We start from the raw sequence: 23,854 nt of genomic DNA, 5'->3' as shown, positions 1-23,854 counted from the left end.
CACTGAAGCGGCAAGCACTAGAGTGTCGCACGGGAAGGTGCCGTGAGGAAGAGCAAAGCTTGGCCGGGAAGCCTCTCCGGCTACAGTCAACAAAGGTTACCATTAAAGAGCAGGGGGAGCGATGGCAAAATGTAAGCGCGAAAATAAGAGGTGCAGTGAAAAGGAGAGTCAAATCATGGGGGGGGTGAAGTTACGAGAATAAAGTCTTCTTTTTTTTTCAAGAAGATGTTATTAGAAGAATAACTTCAAATTCTCCAAAAGCGAATGTCGAAATTCACGACCGTGTCAAGGATTTCGCAAGGCCTGACCCACAGTTAGAAGAGAAACAATCCCCAAGTGAGTCCTGACGAGTAGCTGCTGGGTTCTGTCGCATTATGTCACAAAGGATTCCGAGTCGTATGTTTGAAAGAATCTATATCATTACCGGTGTCTGAAGTCGTCTCTTGTTTATTGCAATGACATTCTCTGCGATATCAAAGCGTTAGGGCGGAACAGTGGTGTCGCTTTGGCATTTTCTCCACATGTTGGCTCTCTTTTATTTGTCTTTCCCAAAGTAGCAGATGTCACTTCTCATGCTAACTGCCATCACTGAGAATGTGAGACGCAAAATTAATCTTTGGAAGTCAATTCAGAGAATATTTGCTTCTTTTTTTTCCCTTTTGCTGGAATACATGCAAAGAAAAAAAACATGTTTTCTTAATTTTAAAGTTAATGATTAGGCATACCCAAGTCGCTCCAAGCATGCAGGATTTGATGCATTAAGAGCAATAGAGGAGTGGGAGTGGACAAGGTGGGGCGGGGGGCCGGGGGGGGGCACCCTGCTGCTTCCCAATTCGTGTGACAATGTGACAGGTGGAGGGGGCTGGCCCATTTGGGTGTTCCAGGCAGAGCCTCGGGGACGAGCTTCACCTGTTGCGCTCATGCCGTGACAGGTACGACCCCCCCCCCCCCCAACAGCCCCACCCCACATCCCAACCGCCGCCGCCACCCGGTCCCCAGTACCCAACAATTCTTTTATTCCTTCCTGGAGTTCAGTCTGTCCTGTTCAGCCCCCCCCCCCCCCCCCCCCAAGTATACTTCACAGCTCAAGCGCGGATGTGTGGCAGCTTAAAGATTCCCATCTGTTGTCCTTGAATCGGTGCCGGAGAGAAGCCGGCGGGAATGCCAGAAAGTGGAATTGTTGAGCTTTCTTCCATGATCATGGCCGACGAAAGCCGTCACTGATATTTGTGTTGGAGTAAAAGGGAAATATTGATACTTGCCATAGTTGTTGGAATATCAAACACTTGATTGCAATCATTTCTTGGTTGTGTCCGTTTGTCACTGTTGCACATGTCCCATAAAAAAAAGTGACGACAGCAACATGGAGTCGGTTACTGTCTGGCAGCTGAGAGAAAAGCTTTCACATGCTGCTGTGCGTCCCACAAAAAAAAAACACATTTTACTTTTATAATTAGCATCACTCAATAGGTTTGAACTTGGTAATACGGGTTAGTAATTTGTTTTCTTTGCCCAAATACTCTTCATACGAATTTAGATTTTTTTTCCCCTAAGAACACGTCACTCAGTGTTTCCCAACGTTTCTTGAGCCAAGGCTCATGACTTTAGAAAAACCTTACGGCATACCACCAAACAAAAATGTCACAAAAAGTGGATACGCAGGTCTGTTTTGTACACCTCACAGTTTATATGTTTTTTTGGTGTGAGTGTTTAAAAAAATAAAATTTAAAAAATGAGACCAAGACAAATTTGAAAACTTTTTCCACCACTAATGTGGCCTACAACCTATAATATGTAAATGTGTTATTATTATTTTTTTTCATCTTTGAAAGGGGGAGTAAACGTACACAACTGGCCCTCTGTGCCTTGGTTACGAATTCACCATTCATATTCAAACAAATGTTAAATAGGAGTCAGTACACACCTGCCACCATTTAAAGTGCCTCTGAATAACCCGCCATCAATTTCAGATGTTCTAGTAGATTTTTTTTTTTTTTTGCTTTCCAGCAGAAGCCTCAAAGTCTTGTTTTAACACCAGCTGCTATTTGGAACTGTTCTTAATCCTCAGTCTTGACTAAGGCCCCGGTTCCAGCTGAAGAAAAACACTCCCAAAGCACGATGCTGCCAACAGCAAAGCTTTCACTGCAGGTAACGTCGTCTTTTGGTGAGAAGCGGGGCCGCATTTGCAGGAAACATACTCTTTGGAATTATGGGGCAATAAGTTTAACTTTGGTCTCGTCAGACCATCACACATTTTCCCGCGTGCTTGGAGATTTAGAAACGTGTGACATTTATTTGGTGGTTAATCAGAGGTACTTCCACATGAGCTTAAATGGGCAGTGTTGAATTCTGAACACAGCCACAACCCAGCGACGGGATCAGAAGGTGTGCGACTATTCGTTTATTTCAGTTGCTAAATATAACTTCCCAGTGCAACTTTTTTTTTGCCCTTCCCACAATCAAGTTGTACAGGTTATAGGTCACAATGGTGCGAGGAGTTTCGAAATGATTGCTCTTGGTCTCATATTGTATCACAAAAACCTGACATTTGATGTGTGTGTAGAGTTTTCATATCCACTGTGCCTGCAGCATTTAATTACGCTACCTGTTCTGGATTAAATGTCACTGGCATAGTTGAGCAAAGATACACTATTCGCCGTAAATAATTTTAATAGGGATCTGAAGATATCGGGTGGCCCGCGGCACACCCGTTTTATTCATTTGTTTTAAATCACTTACTTCCAGTGAAATTGCCTATTCTTACATTATTTGCTGCCTTCATGATACGTAGTGACAGATAAACACCGTGCCTTATTAGCACACTATTAAAGTCTTCTATTTCTCGCTCTCTTTGAAATTTCGACTCAGCAAGTGAATGCATCTCACAGCGTTTCATTTCAGACACAAATACTGTTTTTATTTTACATTTTAGTACGATTGCTTGTGGATACCAAGGACGGATTTTTCAGCTGTAATAAAATGAGACATAGGCGGTATTTGTTCCGGAAAAATAAGATTGATAAAAATGTTTCACAAAGAAACCGAGGATAACTTACAGTTACGCAATTAGCAAACAAACATGGAAAAAAAGGGTTAATTCTCACATTATCATGCGGAAGGTGCTTAATCAAGATGTCCCGTCAATTTCAGCGGGCTCCCTTTCTGGAAGAGACATGGAAGTGGTGGCCTGGTGCCAGTAAACACAAGCGCTTTTGTTTGTGGGAATCGGCCTCAGGTGCTGTTGACCCCTGACCTCTCAGCCCGCAGGTTGAACAAAGGGCCATTAAGGAGAGCTGGGCATGTCTCCATTCCAGAATGACTGACTCAGAGACTCGCGTAAAAATGTGTAAAGGATCAGAACTTCCACATATGGAAGACGTGGAACCAAATAATTAGGCAGTTGTCCAAAAAACAAAACGGGGCACTTCAGAATCATGTAAAAACAGAGAGGGCTTATTCTATCCCCGATTTGCATCATCTATCAATCCGCTGGCCTTCCAGGAGAGACATCCAGCATCAAACAAGCGCTGACAGCCGTCATCGACGCTTGGGAATCCTGAGCAGCTCACTTCATCATTTGATCAGGGAAACAAGGTTCCCCCTAGAAGCGGCCCCCTTGTCCTCCTGTCGCCGGCAAAACACAGTAGAGACAGCGGCGTGTCCTCTAGGCTATTGCTGGTGACAGCTACGTCCCTTCAGACTTTGCAGCGGCGCACAATGCTCCCAGTCTCTCGCATAGCCTCAGTGGGACAATGGTGTCATTCAGATCGAAAAGATTGCGTTGTGCGGGCATCCTGCATACTGACTGCCTTTACACCTAAAACTGACAGGTGGCTGATGCATTTGTTTTTTTTGGGGGGTTTTTTGCATACCGCCGCCTCCCTCCCCACCACCCGGAAGAAAAGTGACCAAAGTTTTGTTGGACAAGGATGCCAAGTGGTAGCTTCAAGTTGCTCCATCCTGTGTGGAAATATTTTGCTGTGTCTGCATGGAGGTTTGTCCCCTTCCACTCCGTGTCTCTCTTTTCTGGCTCAAGACTGCCCCCTAGTGATACAGCCTGGAGAATTAACAGTCTGCCGTCTTCAAGGAGACATCATCATTTCAATGTCCCAAAAGGTGGGAGAGAATCAAGGTGAGTTTTTTGATTGCGCCCTAAGTCTCACGTTACCCATGCAGAATAAACTAAGTGTTCTGAAAGGAAAGGGGGTGGGGGGGGGGGGGGGTTGAGTCTCAAAATGAGAGTGTTGTGATTGTTCACAAATAAAATGGGTGGAGGTTTCAGAAAAGTTTCTTATTCCTCCTGCGATCTTCAATTACATTCCTCAGCGGTGACTGTCTGTTCGGCCTGTGTTCCAGCTATGATGTGCGTGAAACAGAGTTGGCCGCGCTGGCATCAGAAAGTAGCTTAGCAAGTTCCTTTTCTGCGATGTGCAGTCAAAGCAATTATCCCCTAACGCGAGCTGGGACAATTTGCCAATTGTCGCTTCCTTGAACGTACTGACAAGTTGCGTGGAAGAAAATGTCTGCAGGCTGAACTTCGATGCAGAACAGGTGTTAGTGATAAAAACAAATGTTCACTTATGCGGAGGGCTGTGAAAGAGGGAAGACGCGCAGCGGGTAATTGGGGAGGCAGGAATAAAATGGCTCCTCCTTGAAAGACTTTTAATACATTGTCTTCTGCTATTATCCTAATAGAAGGCACTTCATTAGTGGGAAGGTGGACGGGCTGTCAGAACGTTGCTGTAATTAGTAACAGGGAGGAAACAGTAGCTGGGGAACACAGATCCGCAAAACATACTTGGGTCTCAGCGTTGCGGCCTGTTACACCTTGTCGTGATTACAGGTGTTAGTTTTCTTTTCCACTGCGCAAGAAGAAGCAAGGTCTTGGTGGCATGTGCCTGAACATTTGGATGTATACGAGCGCTATGAAATATTCATCCCGACGCTGAAAACCCCTTCCAGCGTCAATTAGTTCCTCTAAGACCTCTGGCCTAACAGTACTTTGTACCTTGTTGAAAACGCGAGAGCGTGTCGCCCCCACCGCAAGTATAGGGATGGCGTTTCGATGCACTTTTCACACTGTCCTGCTGACAGGTGTCATATCTAATCTTTTTTTTTTTTTAGCCGAAAACAACCTTGTCAGTCTAGCTATACTTGCTCTCGATTTTCTGAACGGGTGCGCTTGTTGCCTGCATGGCAATAATTATGAATCTTAACAGTCTGGTTGAAGCGGAGTGAAGTGAGAATGGAGCCCGCTGATAAATAATGTGCAAGGTAGACGTCAGACTGTCAGAGTGTGACTAATCCTCGACACGCAACGGGCACGTGTCACAGTCTCCTCGAGAGTGACTTCTAAATACCCAAGAGGTGTTTGGGGTCAATGTGGATCTGTTTATTCCAACTACAGAGAGCAACATGGGTAAAATCTTGAGCCCAGCACGTATTTCTGCTTCGTTTTAATTTTTAACTATGAAACCAGTTGATCCATCCAGAGTGAAAACCTGGCAGCACAACACAGAAACTGGCAGTTAGAACATTGCTTTAAGCAGCGCGTCGAGCTAATGACGGGTTCATCTGAGGTAAATATTTGATTTCATTTTGTCAGCATGCTAGCTTACAAACGGCGTGCGTGCCGTCATGTTTTCAACTCATGCGACTTTTCATGACTCTCGTCCTGTCTTTGGATCAAATGCGAAAGATGCCCAAAAAAAAAGAAAAAAGAAAAAAAATCAAATCTCGTGCCATATCCTTACAAGTCAGACAGGTGAAACTGAGCTGCAGTCACTTTCAGTGTTGTAATTTGGCGAGAAGTTAATGCGGCAATTAACGTTATAAAAACTCAACAGCCATCTCTGTCCATGCAACAACCCCCTGCCGGAATGGAGGTTTTCCTTGATAATTGGGGCAATTAGAGATTCCCCGACTCCACGTGCCCGCTTGTGGAGGAGCCCTGCTATGACTGTGACACACACACACACACACACACACACACACACACACACACACACACACACACACACACACACACACACACACACACACACACACACACACAAATCAGAAAGCTTCTCCTCAGGGGTCTGCAGTCGCCTTATCTTAATGATCATATCAGTTTGCCCGTGTCGATATAAAAGAACAACTAATGCTCGGCAAACGTAAATAACAGGACAGGAGAAAGTCAAACATTCCCAGCATAGTGACTGCTATCAGAAGGCAGATGGGGGCATGAAAACGAGAAGCTATTAACCTCGACTAATTGGTCCTCCGATATGCTTTCGCATCAACGCATAGCCTGAAATGCACAAGTACTCTGTTACAGAACAAAGCGTACGTGCCGGCCACCCCTCTCTGTCACTCACAGAGGCAAAAAGCGACTTCAAACACGGCGCGTCTTTAGAAGTGACATGACTCAAACAGCAGCAGGAGCCATGACGTTCTCCATCATCTCCAGGCTCATGACAGCTGATAGCGATCAGTAGCCTCTCTGTCTTGCAACGCAATCTGTCGCGCAAAGCGCCCCCTCGCCCCGGATTTTCACACGCAGCAACTTCCATCAACACAACGTTCATTTGTCTTCGGACCGCCTGAGGTACATGAATAATTTTCATGGGACATCTTCAAAACCACTGGGTGGGGAGGGGGGTGAATACAATAAGATGAAGAGGAGTCACAATTGATTAGGTCATTGTCAAAAAACATTGGACTGACAGTCGCAGAGGTCTTCATTAAACCATTTTTTTGTATTATGGTGACTGTAGTTTGCAGTGATGCAAAAAAAAAAGTCAGGACTTTCTCGACTGCATCAAATTTAGAAGACATTGATTTTCACTTTTGTAAGCTATGCTTCCCATTCTGAAAGGAAGCCTCAAGTAAAATAAATCACCCCTTGGATTTGGAGGTCTACTGTTATGTTTGTTACGGCGGCGTTTTTGATGCATTTCTGTTGAATGTCAGTTGACAGTTTAAGAGTACTTCACGCGGAGGCAGGTAAGGGTGGTGGGGAAATAGTTCTGTTTCAACATGACCAAAGCCAGCAACAAAAGTGAGGTATAGAACAAAAAGCTGAGGCCCAGGTAGAAGCCTTGGGGTGCCCCCTTGGATTCAGTGTCTCGACCAAAGTTCTTGTTTTCTATTATACAACGACAGAGACAGCACATACAGTACGTTAGTGTTTTGTCGGGCCGGGCCAAAGCCCCTTAAACTCAGTACGTCCCTTGACGTCGAATCGGGTTCCTCTTGTTTTGAGGGTTGGGCATGTCAGTCCGAGGTCGCCACAAACACTCACGGTAATTGAGAAAGACACACGCAAATATGCATGAGTTATACTCTTGTTTTGCATACAGTGAGCATCCCGTGAGAATGCCGCGGCGCAAGTGCGTCTGACGCCACTTTAAGCCACCTCGGTTCTGCTGAGGAGTATACTTTTGCAAGCCCTGTCATCTGCATCTGGCCATCACAATCATGAGCAAATCACAAGGTGCCCTCAGGGCTCATCTCCTGGGTTACAGGTATGCTTGTTGACACATGCCAAATCCTCCTCTTTCTCAGAGGTTGGTGGTGAAGAAACTGGAACGCCCTGTCTCAAGCTCAGACATCACATAGGCCGGCAAGCAGGGCAGAACATGTTGGGTTACGAGATGGAGCCGGTAGCTGTCTCGAGGCGTTCGCTAAGCACGCGTGAGGGGGTAAACCTGTGTGACGATCGGTCCGCATATACATTTGGCGTGGCTGATCCACCAGGTAAGGTGATGCCGCCCGAGGGGCTCGCTGAGGCCTACACTGGGTCACAGTTATGCCTGTTCTAGTCGCGTTGACGGATGAGAGCACTGGAACATTACGCTGACAGGTGACGGGTGCAGCTCTCATTTGATCTGCCAGCGAGTGCTGAGAGAACAGGAAGAAGCGGAGAAAATAAAATTCCTGCGTGCGCACACAACTCTGGGGCTCAAGCTGTAAACATGGCTAGCCCGAAGGCCAACAGCCAGTGGAGATATAAATGCTCATTCTGTATTAAAATAATACTACAAATTGTGATCTATTAACATGAACAGGTAAAGACTATACTACATGCAAACTTAAAAAATATATATAAAGTGCTATCTATTTTTGGCACCCCTCTTATATTAGACCATATCCATCTATTACTATTATCCATTTACTGTTCAATCTTAATATGCTAAATAGTGTAACTGCACCCACCTTTTCCTGATAGAATGACTTCCTGATTACCTTGGTCCCATTTTTCTGACTTCCCTCTACCACACCAGTGTACCATCAACAAGTAACAATTAAGGGACATGCCGCCACACAAAAAAGTGGCGGCACATGCCGAAGGCTTATCTATCATCACCTGCTCCACTTTTGTTGACTTTGCCCTTGTAAGTGTGTGTCATCCGAGCGGAGAGACAACAAGCACGCGGCCTTTTATTGTGGTCGCTCACACCCCTGTAGACATACAAGCAAGAGCGGGCCGAGAGAACGACGCTGGAATAAAAGTACGGAATCAAAATTGCTACAGAAGTGTCAAGGCAAAGGGCGTTCTAACTAATATGACTGGTCCAAAAACCATCATGACCATCCCGTCCGATGCAACAGCATACTGTGCTGTATGCACATACAGCACATTTGACAATAAAGTTGTATCCAATCCAATCCAAAATACTTTTGCTGCAGCGCTACTTTATTGCTGTTGCTGAGTTAGGGGAATAATATGCCTCTAAAATTAAAAACGTAAATTGAAATGGTTTAATATCGTGTAGCGTCAATAATTAGAAATTTGCCGTGTGTAGAAAAGATGCAGGGTGAGCATCTTTGGGGATGATGGGAAATACAAGTTCCGCTTACAGAAGACGTGAAGAGGAAAAGGTCAAAGCAATCAGATGCTTAATGCTAACATCATACGCAATGTGATGATGATAATATAAACATTCAAACTGCTACTTTACACTAACCGAGCAGCAACGCATACAAATAGCACTTAAAAACGATACTCACACGGATATTTACCTTCTACTGTGGGAGTGACGACTATTACCGGAGCTTAGTGGGGGACTTTTTTTTTTTTTTTGTAATCCATTTGACATAATGGAATACATAATTACAATGACATAGTTACTGTTGTGTAAACTCTACAAGAGGTGCCAAACACTGAGATTTTGTCTGTACTTGTATGCTGCAATAATAATGATCATGAAAACATGCATGTTCACTTTAGTATGCTTGTGTGTGTGTGTGTGTGTGTGTGTGTGTGTGTGTGTGTGTGTGTGTGTGTGTGTGTGTGTGTGTGTGTGTGTGTGTGTGTGTGTGTGTGTGTGTGTGTGTGTGTGTGTGTGTGTACAATTTAGTCGTGAGGTGGATGTTTTGGAGGGAAGGTGGTTCAGCCACCGCCCTGACTGACTTCCAGGCTCCTCGGCAGAACCGCAAAATCCTGCTCCCCTCTCCTATCCAAACCCCGACTCCCTCCGCTCACCCCCACAGAGGCCGACGCCAGATTCAACACTGCATCTCCGAAACAAACACAAACTCCCACTGTTCTCGCCGATGCGGCTTGCGGCGGTTGTGCAAGACGTTTGGTCGCAATTCCTTGTTTATGTCGCAACCATAACATGGCGGGTCTACAAAGAGGCACTCCGGCCTACAAAGCCGACCCGTTCAAAAACATTACTGACCACACCTTTAAACAAAGAAATTGAGCCTCATTGCAACGTGACGTTTTGAGGTTTGAGTCTGCCTGGAAACACGGCGCGCGCGCGTTCTAATCACAACAAACTCGAGTCATTTCACTGGGTGATTTGTTTGCAGCTCATATGGGTTTTATGCATACGTCACGATAATGTATGAATGTGTGGTATTTGTGTCTGTATGGCAGGTAGTAAGGGCCGTTTCCCTCATGTCCCCCTCCATAAACCTTCAGCACGCCTCCCAGTCTAAGCACCGCCACTCTGTAATTGTGGGGAAACCACAGCACACAGCCCCATATATAAATACCCTTTTTCTTGCAGCCTTGTCAAAATAAAGGTCGCGCTGGAAGAAAGAAATAAGGCTCCGCTCGGTGTCGATCGGCCCCGGTTTGTTGCTATTTTGGAGCAAACTAACTTTGGGTGAAGTTCCAAAGGTATGAAAAAGGAAGACTCAAGTGTTGACCCACAGACTCAAGTGTGGGTCAACACCAAAAGATGATTTTTAAAAAATGGTATGACTTGGTTTCCGAGGTTAGAAAATTTAGCAAGTGAACAAATGCGGCTGTTACAAGTCGCTTTGGTCACATAAGTCACAGGTGAGCTGATCTGACGCCTGTATGGAGCAAAGTCTTGCCAAGTATGATGTGCATAGAAGGCCCTTAAGCTGTGGGGAGTACACGGGATACTGTTGATGCGTTACTGCTTTGATGTGTGTGTTTCAGTGGGCTGAGACTTCCTCGTTTTCATTGCACTTACCTGTCTGTGTCTACAATGTGTGTGTGTGTGTGTGTGTGTGTGTGTGTGTGTGTGTGTGCGTGTGTGTGTGTGTGTGTGTGTGTCTAGTCGCCACTCAAAACACACAAAAATGCTTTGAAAGGGCTCTCGTCACCTGCCTCTCACGGGTAAACGCTGGCTCGGCTTTAGACTGAAGCATCATTCGCTAAATTTCTACTGGGATTACAAAGCTCGATTCTATTTTCTTGATTTTTTTTCTCTTTTTACATTCAACACAGAGGGGGCAGGAAGAAAAGACTCAAATTATCTAATTCCAGATGTTCGTGTACTGCCTTTTTCTTTTCCCATCACGGTCCAAATGTCAATGTCATGATTTTTTTTTTTTAACAAGTCGATCCCCTTGATCTGTCCCCACATTTTCTTATTTTTAATACATTATTAATAAATTTTAAGTGTTGAAAGCAGCCTGAGTACAGATACATTAGCGCTCTTGAACACTTAATTACCTGAGAAGTGTTGAGTAAAACATCGCCCTCTCTCCTCACTCCGCAGGAGCCGTGTGGCATAACGTCGCCTCAAGATTTGATGTCTGAATGTTTTTAAGGAAGTAACAGTTGGGAGAAAAAAGTAAGATAAATTTCAGGAAGCCGGTTTTATTAAAAATGGATTCCCGTAAAACTATACAGAAGGAACTGGTCAGGCAGAAAGGTGTGCGTTCAGATTTTTAAAGCCCGAATCTCACTGTTGCTCGCAAACGTAGAGCAAATTTTGGATTGACTGGGCAGAGTTCGAGTATACTTGCAAAAATACAGTCACTGAGTGGGAATCAATGAAAGTCAGCAATATGTACTGCTACTCTACCAGAGACGCCGTTATTATTTTTGTTATGCAGTGTTATTATATTTTTGTACTTGTAAGCCACAGCGAGATGCGAAGGAAAAACATTGAGATCTTGTGGTTCATTACAGGAAAGTCTATTTATAAAACCTGCTCAATGAAGTTTTAAAAAATAAAGAAAGAAAGAACCAGAATGCACTTGGCTGGTTGCCTTCCAAAGCCGCTCCCTGACAGCTGCTGTTACGATGGAAACAAAACAAATGTCACTAGTGGAATCACGCAATGCTCAGACATCCTTTTTTTTTCTCGCCACACCTGCCTTGGGAGAAAACATGACAGGCAGGCAGCCTGTTTGGATTTGGGTGTGGCGAGGAGCCAGTCTGACTGGCAGGTGAGGAGGACTTATGAACAATAAACGACAACTTGAAGGTACGCTGAGCCGCCAAAAGGTCTTCTGGATGATGCGGACATGTGAGTGCAGGTAACACGGAGTCTGGTCATCAGACGAATTCTTCCACAAAACTTGAGTACAAAACCACCAAGAGTTACCAAGTTGTGCCAACGCTTGCTGAACATAACGATACACCTGCACAAGATAGGTTTCCAAGTACAACTGTGTTGCAATAGAACCACTCGATAATTATCACACGGATTTAAAAATAGAGTCTGTCAAAGGTTCCGACCAACATTGTTATTTGATGACAGGTGGAACAAACACACCTTGAAACAGTGCACGGCGTGTCCTCAAGAAATCATGCATTATCAATCAAATAAAAACAACTGTCGTTTATATTTTTACTTTTAGGTTAAAGTACGGCCACTGGACGAAGCCGCATTCAATTTGCAACAGCTCTGTGAGATGTTTTACTGGTTGCCAAAAGTGACTTGAGCTGTCCAAAATATTCTATCGTGACATCACATTGCATGCAATGATGCCGCTCTGGGTGGAACACATGTACATGGTACAGCTGTGTATAAGCACTAACATATATGCACAACCGTTGCATCTTCCACTCATTTCCTTTCCCTACTCGCCGTTTCACACACACACACACACACACACACTCATAACGCCGCCCCTCCCACTCCGCCCCACGCACGCACGCACACATACACAGACCGGCAGCCATTGGTGGAGGGAATGCGAGGAATGCTCCAAACCCCAGGCTGGTGTTCTGACTCGTCCCAGACTTCATGCCGTCACCGCCGGGGTCTGTGGCCAGACCTCCCTGTGCCAGACCCACTGGCTCCAACACCCGCCCAGGCCAGCCGAGCTGCAGCTCGCGACCCATAATTAAGCAGCAAGCCGCATTTGCAGCGCACATCCTCTACCCCGCTCCCCACAGTACTGCGAGGGGCCCCCCTTTGAAACACGCACACTGCGCATGGCCCAATGCTGCAGCCTGTCGAGGAAGATGCTCTGGACTCGTGTGTTTGTACAGTATGTGTGCAGGCAAAGCATTAGTCGTCTAAGCTTGCCGTCGCACTCTCTTGAAGGGCACGAATGCCTTAGCGGCAAATTAGCATGCAACGCAGAACATATAATTACAGCAACAAACATCAAAGGGTTGAAGCACTGGCATATGATAAGAGGAGGTGTTTTTGTGTATTAAAAGCAATGATTGGGGCACCTGGTGCGACTGGTTGAGACGTATGTCGGTGAGGTTTCTTCAGATCTCTCAATCACGTTGCCGCCTACATTGGGATGCCTGAGCTTTGAGCGCACGCATAAGGCGTTCCTCAAACTCATTAAGATTTTGTCTTAAAATGCCGCTGCTCGCTTCCGAAGAGGGAGCACGTCATTTTGTTGCTTCTGGGGGTACGGAGGTCTAGGTGGAAGCCCAGCTCGGGCTTTTTTGTTCAGTGGACAACATGTGTCCAGCTTTGAGGGAAGAGTTGAGGGAAGACCCTGTTCTGTTGCGGCATGATAATGCACAGTGCATAAAGATATGCTTGGAGGACTTTGGGGACCGAAGAACCAAAGAGGCTCGAGTTCAACCCTTCTAACAAATTTCGTCTGGATGAACGGGCAGATATTCACAGATACAATCCAGAGTTTCATAGTGGAGAAAAAGGTGTTTTAGCTGCAGACTTACTCTATGTTCTATCAGTTTCATGTCGCTCTGGAGAAATTAGCAGATGCTCTGATAATTATGCTTGTGCCCGCACTTATGGAGCTAAGCAGCGCCATAAAGCACGAGATCAAGAAGCTCCATCATTTCTTTCCTATTCCCTAGTCACAGGAGCCTCCTTCCCGCTGATGTGGGGTCATGGCTTGTAAATTTCACAAGGCTTCCTCGAGGAATACCTCATCCTTTGAAAGAGAAACAGGAAAATTACATGGTGGACAACCCACTTGGGTTTTTCACCCCCTTTCTTGCACTGTAATTTGCTTCTCCAACGGGTCAGCCTAAAATAACCTTAACCTAATATTCACACCATAGAGAGACTTTGAGAGATGCTGGAGGTCTCCCTCTGGGTGGCAGTGGGCTCTGTCATAAGTCCACAAGTTTTTTAAAGATTGTTTACTTGATTATCTTTCATATACATCGAGGGTATGTGGACTTGGTGCTCATTGAACCGTCCGTGAACCATCCCAAATAGAGCCTGCGAAATGGCTGTGAGCATGATGCACACATGAGAGTCTGCAATGGATGAGTCATGCTAGAATCGGCTATAAAATGCGATTCATCACTGAAACGGCGTATATAATACAGGGCAGATCCTGTGCGCCATGGCCATCGCCTACTGAGCTCATCTCAAAATCCACCGAGCCCAACGTTGGGTATCACAAGAGAAATGCCCATGATCTCACCAGAAGCAAAGTTTCCACCATTCAGGTTTCTCATTAATCAGGGGCTCCTCTCGTCTCCATATCCTCATCTTATTTCCATCTCCAGCGACCATGATGCCGCAGATATTTATACGGGCAAGTTGAGAAAAGGATCAAGTCAGTCTCGGTTCCAGAAGGCGTGCTGAATAGTCAATATCCTGAAATGTGACAGTGATTCATGATGTGTCTAAAAGGAATATGAACTGTGGTTTCATGCCCTTATTGTGAAATTTCATGAGGGGGATCTTGTCTGTTGCATTTGATATGAATATGCATTTGAGAGCCACACTTTTGCTTCGATGAGTTGTGCTTTAAATGTAAGGGAGACTTGGTATTTTAATTTTTTTTAAATTGAAAATAAAAATAATGACGCTGATGCAAGACACGGCATGCAAACCTCCAGACAATAGCGAAATACTTGTGTGCATTTTTCTCATAAAACTTTTTGTGTACTCACACAGGCACACAAACGAAGCCTCCTTCCCGGCCCCCCTTCTCCTCTTAACCCCCCACCCCAACACTCGCACACCACACCACAGGCACCACACACACAGCGGTTCTCATATGGAATATCGTGGGTGGCGCTGGAGCAGTAGAGGGCTCTGCAAATAGCACTGGAGCAACCCCTCCATTTCAGCGACCCAAATTTCCTTTTCTGAGGTCTGCTGCCTGGCCTGGAAGTGCTGTACAGCAAGTCTCCAGTCGCCACCGAAGACCACAGTGGCCACGCTGAAAGGACCACGGCATGGCGACGGTGACCAGATGGCCCTGGGCTCAAGTCGTATGTGCACGCCGAGCGCTGACGTACATGCAAGTAGCCACGCGCTAATGTCCTAATGAGCCGTCATGCATCAGCAACTTTCATTCACTTCGAGGACACCGAACTGTGTCATGGACTCGCTGAGTGAGAAAGGGTGAAAAGATGAGAAGTTTTCCAACCATTCAAAAACACATTATATGAACCTACGGACGATTTAGGCCTGAGGCACTGCAATGTCATATTCGGTCGACAGCAAGTGGCAAAATGTCCACCCCCTGAGATGGACAATGGGTGGATTTTACTTCATATTCCACAAATAAAATATGAAACATGGTAACGACTTTAGCCAAATGGGAGCACAATAGTTTTGACTTGACTTCTCTTTTTCAGTGACCCCAAAAGATTACGAAACCAAATCCTCTTCAAGGAAGTGCGCCTATATTTATAAAGCTCGGACTCATTTTTTTTTAAATTTAAAGAGCCAATAGATGACAACGAATGGAAAATACGATACAATCCCGTATGACCTCCTAGAAACAACATCAGCAAATTGTCACAGTAGATGAAAAAACCTTACAACCTTGAAATAGACCTGAGCCATGAGAGAGTACAACAAGGGTCTGGGCAGGAGAAAGACTTGCCCCATGTCCTTCCTTCAAAGGTTTTTTTGTTTGTATTGAAAGGACTGAAGGTTGCCATTCATTTCGGCCATTTTAACTCGGTCCAATATTTTACAAGCCCTTCAGAGAGGACCTTTTGCTTCCTTTTCCTGTGGTTTGGCCCGGGCCGAGCTGTCAGGAGAGGGGAACAGCCAAACCCAAATGTAGATGCTCAACTTGGCAGGCTCTCCGTGGAGTGTCCTGACCAGACAAAAGCAGGGAGCGAAATACAGCCAATTTATTTATATTCGCTGTGGTTTTGCGTGTTACGTCCTAGACTTCCAGACCCGGGGTGGATATTCCATCTGAGGATGGAGATGGACGGATGGCATTCCATTTGACATACATAAAAACTATAACTCTAAACTAAACAAACTATACGGGATTAATGTCACATCCATAATGGATATGTTAATCGAGTGTGAGGTTATGATGTGTGGTCCCTTCCGCCTTTTTTGTTTTTTAAATCATATCCAGAGTCTGTCAGGCTATGATAGAAGAGAAACGGACCCACTTTTATGACTTGACATTTTGTGTGATTTTTTTTTTTGTGTCAAGGCAGCGGCAGAATACGCACGCAATTTGAGTGTCGCAAGAATCACAATGTTTGAGCGCCTTTCCTTGGGGGATGACCTCACCACTGTCAGAACGAGGTATGGAACCAATTTAAGGGAGCTCCCCCGGAATCACTCGTGTGTCTCGCTCTGTCAAAACAAAAATGTCAAAAGACATTTGGAGCCACATCCACTCTGCTGCATGGACACCCTCTCTTATGGTGGATACAACTTGAGCAGGGTATGGATTTTAGGAATCAAAAAAAACCTGACTCACATCCAGGTACTGTTGCTGCGTGGGCGAGCTCATAAATGAGTCAACCAAAGATATTTGGATATAGGAGGGTTTGGGGGATGCATATGGTTATGCGCACACGCACACAGTGGCTGTGGCCAGCGAGACCTCTCTGGTCAGGAGTCGCTGCCAAAAGCAAGCCGAACAGTGGAACACTGGGAGTCTTGTGCCTGATTTTGGAGACTCTTGTCTCTCTCCCGACCTTGCTTCAAAATATACTGCGGCTTCAGGGAACAGCACTCTCAGCAGTAGGGAGGCCAGGCATGGAAAATTTAGACGCAACACGAAAGATGTCGGCGAAGGGGAGGGTGGGAGTTAACTAAAAAATAAAATTAAAAAAAAAGAGAGGTGGGCTGTATTCATTCTCATGCTCATTCACATCTGTGGCCACGAGCCTTTTCTTAATGGCTTTAGCACATTCACTGTAAAAAGGGAATGAGGCGAAACTGCACCGCGGCAGTCGGTGAGGATAACGGGGAGCACAAAATTATATGAATCATTTTTTAAATGGACTGTTGAATCCAAGGTTGACTTTTGTCAGCAGGGAAGATTTATACGCATCTCATAGTTGTCGATGATGCCAAGAGTGCCGATACAGCGGTTGTATGAGTGACACGGCGTCTGATGTCTCATAATTACACCTTGACTTGCTAATAGCGAGTGTTACGGCTGCACTACCCTGTAATCTCTCACTTTTCACATGTTGGTAATGACTAAGAAATATCAAACTGGCGTAGAAATGTTCACTCCGCACCTAAGCGCGCGACAACATGCGAGAAATATTGTCGAATCAAATTAGATCGAACACAAGAGCTATGAGACGTCTGCCTCCGCCAAGATCAAAAACGGCTTGGACTGAGCCATAGGTACCACTCAATGATATTTGTGCAAAACCGCATTGACTCGTGCGGAGCATTTCAAATATTTTTATTGCATTGTTTTGCCTCATGGAAACAACGCATCTATGAGTGGAGGCGGGGCTTATGCTTTAGGTTATTTGCCTGCAGCTGGTCTTTCCGGCTCAAAATGAGGGATTGATAACTGAAAAATGGCAAGGTGTGTTGTCAGGCACATTTTTATATACTGTACTCAAAAAAAATGCCCTTGCGAAATGTTGCAATCTTTGTTCTCTCAAGACGGTGCTTCAAAACAAACTCATCAGCAGCCACATATAAGGTATACTTCAAGCGCTGTCTGAGACTCATCAAAGCCAAATGTCTTTTTTTTTTTAACGGCCACAGTAAAAGGCCTCTATTTCCTTTCATCATTTTATTTGCTCCAACAAAGGCCAAACAGGAAACCGAGCATATCTAGGATGTTCGTTGGTGACTTTGTGGTGTGCAAATCTCATTGAAATGATTGCACAAACGGGTCACCTGCAACGACAAACTCTCTCAGTAACAGCTAGACCCTTAATGACAAGACTTCTTAAAATCAATGTCAACTCTACTGCAGTTTTCCAAAGAGTAAAAGGCTTGAAATGTGTTTAGATGATGAGCAAACAATGCCCCGATTCAAAATGCTACAATATGCAGTTGGGCATTTAAACCAACAGAGCAGAAGGGCGCAGGCGGTGAGCCATGAACCTTTTTCGGTGCCTGTGGCACACCATTTTTGAGGAATAGTGACGCATTTGCGCATGCCGAGACTAATCGAGACTCCACATGCATGCAATTCTTCAGGATTCCGATGAAAATAAAGCTTTTTGCTTTTTAATTTTGGCTTTTTCAGCCTTCAAAAAGCAGTGCCCATGCAGAGACCACAGACTGAATTCTTGTCCATTCCTGGAAAATTTAAAAAAAACCTCCCAGATCTGAAATGTCATCAATGTGACTCAACAAAAACGGCTTGACTATTTCACTACATCATGTTGGGTGCTCTCCCAATTCCGGCCTGTAGTCCAGTTAAAACTGATCATCTCCTTCCAAGAAATTCTAGATGTTCATACGAGCAATTCTGAAGTGTCTCTTCACAACTTGATTTGTGCATACTGTCAATTTCACGCAGGCTCAAATGGAGGAAGAAAAGCTCAAAGGTGGAGGCATCTCCCCCCGCGGACGAAAAGCGTCGCCATATACCGAAACTGTGGTCGTGTGGTCTCTCGCACCGGCGAATCATGGTCGCCGCATCTTCATTCTGTTTACAAATGCTTCCGGCTGTTATTGAAAACACTGCCGCTGTGAAGTGAAGCGTTGGATTCGTAAGGAAATTCCAAACGTGTTCCAAACTGTTTGGACAAACCTGCAGCTAATAAACTGGTACGCATGATCTAAAAGCAAATGTAGAAAAGCAAGAACCGCGTCGCGTCATAGAGGTGAAACAACTTCCACTAAAAAACGTAAACTAAATAGAGCTTGGATGTATACTAGCCATACTGTCCTGTATATGGTTGCCGCACATTTTGTTCTTCCCCTTAGACTTCAGCGATGCCCAAGGATGTGAAACCCAACATGTTTTGTCTGCTACCGCCCTCCGTTCACACCTCACCACGCCTCGATACACCTCGGCACACTTCATCACAGAATGACTTACGATGCACGGGCACGCCTGTGGGCGACAAGAGAAATTATGAGGGAAATTCACCTATGCCAAATCGGGCCCACGTTTTGAGTTGGGGGGTGGGTGGGAGGGGGGGGTTAAGGTGGATGGTGGTTGACAGAGGGGAGGGAGCGAGTGCTGAAGGGAAGGGAGGAAGAGAGGCAGGGTGTGGGAAGGAGGAAGGAGGGGAGGGGTTGCTTCCTGTCGCCATTCTGGCCTGCCCACATAGACAGACGGAGAAAAGAGAGTGTATCTGAGGCTGACTGCAAGCCACATGACATTCTCTCTGGGTCCTTCGCTCGCCTCTGCGCCGAGTGATGTGCTCCCTCCCCTCCTTCCCGTTCCTCCCGCCTTCCCTCCCACCCTCCCGCCCTTCAAAGCTTTGACATGTCATCTCCCACCACAAAAACAGAGGTGGGAAGACTCGCTGGCGCTACCGCTGCCTCAGGGTGTCTGGCACTAAAGCTGCCTGCAAATACAGCGAGGGAGAGGAGGAAGAGGAGGAGGAGGAGGAGGAGGAGGATCGAGGAGACAGAGAGGATGCCGGAAGGAGGGATAGACAAGACAGAAAAGAAAAATTTAAAAAGAAAAGGATCGGCGGGCAGGACCGTGCGCACTGAAGGAGACTCATAAAAAGCCGGGTGTCAGAAGAGCTGTTCGAAAGATGGAGGGCTTTGAGATGCGTCTGTTCTTTAATGCGACACTGCTGCAACCGCACTGTTGCCTCATGAGTCACACGCACACACACACAGACACACACACTTGCAGCAGCTGGTTAGAAAGCGGGCACTGCAAAGTTTGGGAGAAACCTCCGGGCTGCACAACTGCTCTCTCCAGAGAACCGCAAAAACACAAAAGATACCCAGAAAGGTTCAACACATGAAATGAATTGTATCCAGCTAAATGAAAAATGTAGGCAAGCCGCAATCCTATAATTGAACATTGAGCGTATTTTCTGATTCTAATGGGATTTTTTTTCTGCCAAGACCAGCAAAGGAGTATCTCTACCAACTTTAAACACACCCTGGACAGCCACTGCTTTTGAATAAATGATTCCAGGCCAAATGTTTGCTGCTCAGATGCCACAAAATTTGCAGATCGACTTAAGGAGCAATTACGCACTTGGCTTTGGAGCCTCTGAGGCTTTGGAGGATGAATTGGTGAGTGGCTCCTGGACAAAGTAAGCACATCTGACCAAAGTGGGCCTTTCCCATCAGCTGAGAGTGTCAAGGAAGCCACAAGACACATACACACAACAACTCTGATAACAGGGCCAAATTCGGGGCCTTGAGCTCTGCAACAATTGGACCCACAACTGAATCGAAGACATGGATGCAGCAAATGCAAAGACAGCTACAAATAATATGATTCCCTTGTGTGGGTTATGGCTGACTGCTGCTTGTCCTTTTGCTAATGCAACTCTTGAGGTACTTTTTATCTTTGATAACCCCCCCCCCCCACCACCACCACCCAAAAAAAAAAGGTTTTGCTCAAAAACCATGACATTCAGTACATTTGAAAAGCTCACAATTATTGCCATGTTTGAGGCAACCTCCCTGCTCACCTGAAGGGACTCCGAGATTTTTCTTCCCCACCACCCCTCCAAAGCTCAACTGTGGCATTGCAAAACAAACTGAAGCATTTAGCTCACAGTGACGGACTGCGAAAGAGTGACATTTCAATCGAGCCCGATGCCAAAGCAGTAGTGGAACACGGAGGAAGTATGAAGAATCATTTCACTGGGTATGACCACACAGTCACAAGTCGACACACTGTGATTTACTTTCAGTCAGCTGCTTTTCGGGCCTCTGAGGGCGATCTGTTTGCTCATGATGTCGCCCCCAAAAAGCGTGACTGCTGATGTCTGCGCCGGCGTCGCCGACAACATCGCGTCCCCTTGGGCCTTTGGTAAAGGAAGTCAAAAAGGCGCTTCCATCACGGGGAATGCAGAGCCTGTCTGAGACCAGTTGGAAGCGCCCAGTCAAAGCCAAACACGAAAAAGCAGTATTTCACTCAAAAGAGAACATTGATGAGCCATTTTTTTTTCTTCTTCTCAAGAGAGGAAAAACCACAGGAAAGTGCCACAGGGCACCAAACGAGAAAAACAACTGAGGGAACCAGAGAGTTGGTGGCACTCCGACAACAGAGTGAAGACTCCCATGATTTACGACATCATGTCAGCGAGGCTGTACCGCCCACCATTGTATGGATGGAGTCTTCATCGCATCATGTCTGCTCTAGTTTGGCGTGCCAAGCTTCCAACATTAAACCGGTTAGTCATCTGTTGCAAACTTTTGCCTACGATTTAATTCAAGCCATGAGCAAAATCATCATTGATATTTGTTCTTTTCTATTTCGTCCATAGTTTGTTTTTTCCATTCGACGTCGGACAAGCCGACCTGATGATCATTTTCATATCTTTCAATTTGAAAACAACATTTTGAATTGTGACACCACACTGTCTGGAATCTCTTGTCCTCGAGTCTCTTTTGTCATTTTAAGAGATGAATTATGGAGCGGGTGGAAATGTGTTTTTGTGATATTCTAGATATTATAGAATATTTATCCTGCATTTATTTAATGGACGATTGGCAAACAGCACTGCATTGAATCAAAGAAACAATATGGGTCAGTTATTTAGAAAGATATCATGTACATAACTTACAAATATGTCATTAACCCGTATTGTTTTGTGTTTTTTGTTATTGTAAAGTGTCCTTGGGTGTCTTGAAAGGCGCTTATAAATAAAATCTATTATTATTATTATTATTAAGGTACTGGATGAAATAATTAGATTCCCCTCAAAAAAAAAAAAAGAGGGCTCATAGCGTGTGTGGGACAACACTGCCACCTACTGGAGTTGATTATTGTTTTCAGTTGCAAACAAACCTTTTTCCTTTTGGATATTTTTTAAGGAAATCATGTAACAATTTGTATTAGACGTTAAATATTTGATATAACGACAAAATGGTAGATAAGTTTGAACCTTGAAATGGTCCAAATTATATTCAGAAGAAGAAATATAAGTTTGAACCCGTGCTGTAAATTTGCTCACTCAAATGCTACCGGTGAGAATATCGAGTAATAATAAGACTGTAGCTGGTCACCAGGTTTAAAAACTGCTCAGAAAGGATTTTGTCCCACAAGAATTCTCTAAATCGCATCAAGTTTCTTGGCTGCCACTTGGAAACGGAACCTTCTCCTTCCTGGGGTTGAGGTCTGGACCTTGACATGCTTCTTCTCAAAGGGCTCCTCTCTGGCACTATGCTCGGTCATGCCTGAAGACCCATTCACGACCCGTCAGCTGACAAAAGGCGGTTAAAATCCAAAATTTCACAGTACGCGGCTACGTTCACTCAAATAATCTCAACTTTGGTTTTTGTCAAACATCTCTACCTGGTGGCATCTGCATAGACATACCTGAGGTCATTTCATGATTTATAATCAGTTTTATGGGGGGGGGGGGGGCGACTGCAAGTACTGTGTAGTAAAAGTCTGGCGCGTAGCAAACTGAATGCGACAGCAGCTAGTCATAAGATTGACAGGAAGCATTTATGTTTCATATTACTTTCAACCACAGACAAATTATGAGTTGATACGCTGACAATTTCCCAAGCCCGAGGGATGACAATCGCAGTTGTTCAGTAGGCTGCATTTGGAAGAATTGGCAACATTATTTCAGCGCACAAAGTCATAAACAAGACTGCATTGAAAGTATCCGCAGGAGGTGTTGACCACAAGTAATAAATCACAAAGATTTTTCAAAAATAAAAGATAAAATCCCATTGGTTCAAATACGTGCTCTTTTTTTATAATAATCTAAATAATCTCTTCGACGCACTTGAGCCCAGTGTGAGAACTAATGTTTGTGATGCTGCCACAGCGTATGGAATGTAACACGTTCGATTGCATTTTCTGCCTAAATAACATTCGGACTAGCTCGGCCTACGGTTGTGTCAGTATCGTCACCTCCGGGAGATCACAAGATTTAGATGAATACATTGAATTGACCGGCTCAACAATGTCGCATGGAAATGCGGCGCTGTCATCATGAGCGGTCTTTGAGACGCAACTATTTGATCAGCAAAATCAGGCAGGATTTGCACTTGAAGCACATTTCTTTTGATTCATCGCTGCGGCTTAAACTGTGCCCTACGCCGCTCAGTCACGAGGGGCCATGCGGCTGTAACGGCCTTTTAGCCTGTAATTGCCGCGGCTTTTCTAGTTTCTCAAAGCACCTGCGCTCGGATGAAAGCGTGCGACGCTTCGCAGAATGGAGCCACTGAATTTGGACGCTTGTATTTAATCCTGTCGAAAGGGTATAAAAGGCAGCCGGAGACCCAGATGAGGGCAATAAAGAGGGAATAATTCGCTTACCACATTTTCAAACTAAGCCGTTCAGCGCAAAGGAGGAGAAATGGATAAATGGAGGCTTATGTTTGTTTTTGTGACTTTCTGCACATTGGTGCAAATCTATGAGGGGGCGTCTCGCGACGAGGAAGAGCAGCAGCCGTTAGCGCATCACATGCAGGTGAGTTTGTGTTTGTGCTGGATTGAGAGAGTTTTACACAGATTTATTTTTTTCTTTGCTGGGGTGTAGGGCGAAGCTAAATCAACGGAGGGGGCGCTGCTCTGGCCCATTGCAACCCTTGTGAAAAGATCGAAAGCCTTGCGCTTCTACGGACTCATGGGGAAACGCTCGGGGTGACACTTCACATCCCGAAAAAGTGTGCCGGCACCAAGTATTTGGGCATGTCATCTTTCACTTTTGTTGTTGTAATCAAAATACACAGTACTGCAGAAACCCTTGCGTAAATATGTGACTAGTTGTCCAATTACTGATCAAGGAGTTTAATATTTCGGGATCACGTTGCCCAGAGGTGAGCAAAAATACAAAAAATAATAATAATAAACTTCATACAGACTGCTTGAATGCATTCTAAAAATAGAACATCCTGTAAGT

The sequence above is a fragment of the Hippocampus guttulatus genome, chromosome 19 (assembly GCF_054856545.1).
Source record: "Hippocampus guttulatus isolate MCC_2025c chromosome 19, RoL_Hgut_1.0, whole genome shotgun sequence".
NCBI classification, from domain to species: Eukaryota; Metazoa; Chordata; class Actinopteri; order Syngnathiformes; family Syngnathidae; genus Hippocampus; species Hippocampus guttulatus.
Note: the sequence above shows the minus strand (reverse complement) of the source record.